At 32.3% G+C, this 4923-nt stretch overlaps 1 long non-coding RNA gene across 2 annotated transcripts; it reads left to right on the forward strand.

Annotated features, from left to right (window-relative positions):
* The first annotated feature begins 607 nt into the window (after positions 1-607).
* Positions 608-4417, forward strand: LOC104234776 (uncharacterized). 2 transcript variants are annotated; one of them, XR_011402416.1, is made up of 3 exons: positions 608-672; positions 1237-1275; positions 2542-4417. It is a non-coding gene; the product is annotated as an uncharacterized lncRNA (long non-coding RNA). The 2 variants fall into 2 exon arrangements; XR_713049.2 differs by having other exon boundaries at positions 609-772.
* Positions 4418-4923: the final 506 nt, after the last annotated feature.

A 4923-nucleotide genomic window follows, 5' to 3' on the forward strand; every position in this document is an offset into this window, starting at 1 on the left:
GTCATCTATATACACTGTGAATTAAATAGGTTGAATTTCATATTATTATATATTTGCTGGCCTAGTAAGTGTCGAAGTCGACCTCTCATCACTACTTCTGCGAGGTTAGACGAGATACTTACTGGGTACATATTTTAATGTACTCATGCTATGCTTTTATGCTTGACTGTACAGGCTTTGAGGCAGGTGCATCTGGCCATCAGTCCGGCACATAGAGTGGACATCTTAGCTCTAGACTTTCCGGTGAGCTGCCCTTCCCAGCCGATCTGCAGCTGCTGGAGTCTCTCTTTTGTCTTATGTTCCTGTCTATTTCTTTTCCAGACAGTAGGATAGTATGGCTTTGTATATTCTACTAGATTGCCCACATACTTGTGACACCAGGTCTTGGTACACATATTAGTAGAATTATGATATTTTGGCTTTTCTTCATAATTGAGATTTGCATTTGTTTCTTTCACCTAAATATGCTTTAGTTTTTGAAAACTATAAATTTCTTAAATTTCTATTACAGAGAAGAGGCAAAGTGGTCGACCAAGGGTAAAAGAGTAATTTTATATTTTCATTAAAATTGCTACTTTTATGGGTGCCTAAAAGAGTGCATTGGAAACAGACGGCTGTCAACACACTCAACACACTCTAGAATCATCTTTCAATCTCATTCCAAAAAAATAGGTGCAAGAATACGCTTTTCTTTTATGTCGACAATCTTTATTAGTTTATACTATCCTTTCACTTCTCTTTATCATTGCAAAATTGGGTCTATCTAATTTGGGTATGTTTTCTTTTAATTTTTGCCCAAATGTTTTTCCAGTTTTCCTTAGATTTTCAATTTCATGGCTGAAATTCTGCCTAACCCTTTTCAGTATTCTTCGGCCTTCAAATTCTTCTCAAGTTTGTAATTTGTTTAATTTGTCATCAGCTAAAAAAGTCTCCAGAATGTCGAATATAATTCTTCTTTTGCTGTTTGATATCATCGTATGGTCCCTTATTTTTCAAAATTTGTTTCTTATTGGGGAATTTATGTGTTTCTCTATTCTTTGTGCATAAATTTATTCATCTTGTACTAAACTTTGTGGAAGTACTGACACTTGAATTTGGTGGTGCATTAGAACAAATTAGGCCCTTTTTGTAAAAATTCAACAGATTGTGTTATTGTTCTGTCCGCATGCTGTTCTTTTCTCTTTCTTTTGCTTTATTTATTGCTTATATAAAGGATTTGTTCGTTATTCCTTTCAGGTATTCTTAATCGTAATGGGATGCACTATCAATTAGAAGGTACTAATATATTCTGTTCAAAGTTTGATTATGTAGTTATACAGTAAATTGTATGTTCATCTAAGTCATTTTGTATGTGATATATGCCAATGGAATTCAGTTTGTATTTTACATATTGTATGTCCATATTTATCAATATTAAACAGGTAAATTAAAATTTGAGTTTAGTATCTTTTTAAGTCTCGATCTTTAAAAAAATATTCAGGGCTGAAAATGACTAACAGGGTTTTTCTTTAACTCTATTTTGAGAAAGATGGTCATTTAATTGAATTTATTTTTATAATGTAGAAGTGCGGTTATATGTATTGAATGATTCTTACTTATGTTGCAATATTTCTTTCTGTATATTTATTAGATTCTCAAGATCTTTGGTTTCCACCAAATTACTACTTTAAAGGATCAGTACTAAAGGATGCACGATCTGTTCCGAATTACTTTGGAAATCTGCCTCTCCCTACGCTAACTTAGACCTAACTGAATCTAGAAACTTTTAGGGTTCTTCTGATGTGGTGATTGCTTATACAACTCTATCTGAAGTATAACATAAATTCTCCACAAGTTGAAGTTTCAAAAGTTGTTCTAAAGATGGAAACATTGATAGAAATGCACCGTAAGTCAAACCTACGACTCCAGCATCAATTAGTATATTCTACGCCCATAAATAGAATACCCCCATATAAGAAGTTGCAACATGTTAGCTTAATGAAAATTGGCACAAGGTGGTTAAGAATTGAGGCGTGAGGTAAACCCACCAAAATCTAAAAGCATTGTCTTAAAGACCATATAGAACCAATAGATAAAGGCATGAGGTACTTAAGAATTGAGGGCTTTGTGAAATTTTGAAATAGACTCATCCTATTCCAAAATAGATGAATACATGCATAGAAGTTCTGTCTATTTGGTTTGATAAACAATCTTGTTGGTTTAGAGCACTCTTCTAAAATCGAGAAAATAAGGTCACACCAAGCTGATTTATTTCTTGTTTACTAAAGTATGTCATACTCCTTTACGAGGAAAGTAATTGTCTTGGAGGAGAGGGGAGAATTAGAGTTTCAAAATTCTCTTTTTGATTTGTGTTTGTAAATTTAATTTCAGTGATAATGTGAGAGTTGTTTTGACAGTTCTAGCCGTATCAATAATATCCTTGTATGTTTTTAAGTCTGTTTGGCAGTTTTTTAGCTGAATAAAAGTTTTTTCATGTTAAATCTGTACAAGGACAAAGAAGGGTCTTTAAGTTAGAATCTACGATTATGTCTTATATTAAAGGTGGACAAGAACATCAAAGTGACTGCGCAACCGTTAGGAATCAGCAGTTCGTGGATGACAGATCAAGAAGTTAGGTATTTTGATGATATGTGCATTTGGAACCAGTATATGTCATATTATTAGCCAGAGCAGACAACTTGCATGAAAATATGATACATTGTGCTTAGCGTCGAGTTAGACTGAGACATGATTATGTACATCCTAATCTAGGATAGAGAATAGCTTTTTCAGCTTAACCGTGCATATAACTTTCTTTCAAAAGGATTCATAGGACCACGAACCAAATGACTAAAAACCTAGGAGTTTCATTATTTGATGATTCATGCTACCATAAACTCATCTTGAATATCTCGACTAGATCTTCAATTTATCTGCATTTTTCAAAATGGGGTATAGGAGAAACTATAATGAAGTTACTCATTTTTAATAGAGTATTTTTGCTATAACTGCAAAAAAAATATTTTATTTTTTATCATATACTTGGTTATAAAAAAAACAAATAGGTGTTAGCACTCTTTTTTTAAAAAAATTATTTCCCATGTCTTCTTTTCGCCCCTTGCCCCAAACTTTAGTCTTTAGTATTCTTTGGATCTTCAATTACTTACATTATGTTAAGGTCAATTTTTCTTGAGTTTAACAGTAGTTGACTTGAAGAGAATAAGGTGCAAGCTTTAGAGAGTTTGGTATGATGTTATGACTTGAAGAGAATAAGGTGCAAGCTTTGGAGAGTTTGGTATGATATTATGGCCAGACTGTCAAATGCTTAATCATTTGCATGAAACGAATCGATACTTATACTAAACGGTAAATGACTAAACTTTTCGTAAAGTAACTTTCTTACACTTTAAGTAAAGTGAATATTGTACTACTATTATTTTTTATTATTTTATTATTAAAACTTTATTAATCAATTTATTCATTGAGTAGTGTACTGATTCTGCGAATATTAATTATAGATAAAAATATGCCGATGTATAATCATTGAATGAACAATTTTCAGAGAATAATAAATTTTACTTCCAGTTCGCTATCCTCTATGAAGTTGCTTGATGAGAAATTTCTTGTCCAGAGTCCCTCCCATCTTTTCTTTCTTTTCTAACTTGGAAGAAACTATGCTAAACTGATATTGTAATTTTTACTGGATCCTACACACTAATCTAGATTATCATATGGGCATCCTCTTTATTAGAGATCTCTGCTCTCGATTTCTTTTAGGTATCCTCCAGAACATGCAACTTTTTAACTGATCAAAGAAAATATATGACTTATTAAGATGTAATATTTTAAGCTGTTGCTGACCAAACTAAGGCTGTAAGGCGAATACTTGAAACGCGATCAATCTTTTATCTTCCACACTATTTTTCTAATCTTTACTTAACCGGCCAAAGCCACACATCACCGGTAAGTTATTTGATTAGCTTTTGACATTTTATTTTCATTTCTTACCTTTTGCAAATTTTGACTTACATGGTAATTTTACTGCATAACACGACGCTTTTCTTCTCAACTTTACCAAATTCTATATTTGTTGTTTGCTGCAAGTTCCCCACCCTGGCTACATTATGTGACAAGAATTGAGTTGGGCTAATGCGAAGAAATGATTTCTACAAGTGCTAATATTATTGTCATATCCTGCAAAACTTGGAGACTAATTGCAGCATTGTAGTTTAGTTGCATTACATATTGTTAATATGTAAATAGTACATATGTAAATAGATTAGTGTAAAGGATATAAAGAATGTGTCATTTTATGCATTGTTCTGCAACCCTGTAGCAGATGTTTTATTAACCTTTGTACAACGGAAATATTGTCCATAAATGCATGTAAATATGAAACAGTTAGTTGGCTATGCTATATATATCTGGTTTGATATTACTTATTTAGATGTTTCAATCTCTTCATTCTGCAATTGCATGTTACGACAAAGATAGTAATATTAAATTACCGTTCGCTTTTACAAGATTGGAGCACGGGCCAAAACTTATCTAGTCTAAATAGAAGTTATCGTGTACTAACCACATGAGTGAGGGTTTACTATATAATCAGTGTTGGCTTGCCAAGCAATAGTGTTGGGCGGCATCACTATCTAAGATGAAATTTGAGTAATGACATTTTGATTGTTATGTCCTTGTGCACTTTGTGTGTTGGCCCTTTTGTTCATTTGCTGTCCTAGGTGGGGACCAACTGAATCCCTTTCTTTCTTCTATGTGTTCTAATTAATGAATGTCTCATCATTTATCTAATTATTTAATAATTAATTACGTTTACTGCTAATTTGTATATAATGTTGTTAAGCCACTGTTCATTTATTTGCCATGTAAAACTAATATGTGGTCTTTATTTTTTTAAGTTAAAAAAAAAAAAAAAAAAAAACAATTCTT

This window comes from Nicotiana sylvestris, chromosome 9, assembly GCF_000393655.2.
Source record: "Nicotiana sylvestris chromosome 9, ASM39365v2, whole genome shotgun sequence".
Classification (NCBI taxonomy): Eukaryota; Viridiplantae; Streptophyta; class Magnoliopsida; order Solanales; family Solanaceae; genus Nicotiana; species Nicotiana sylvestris.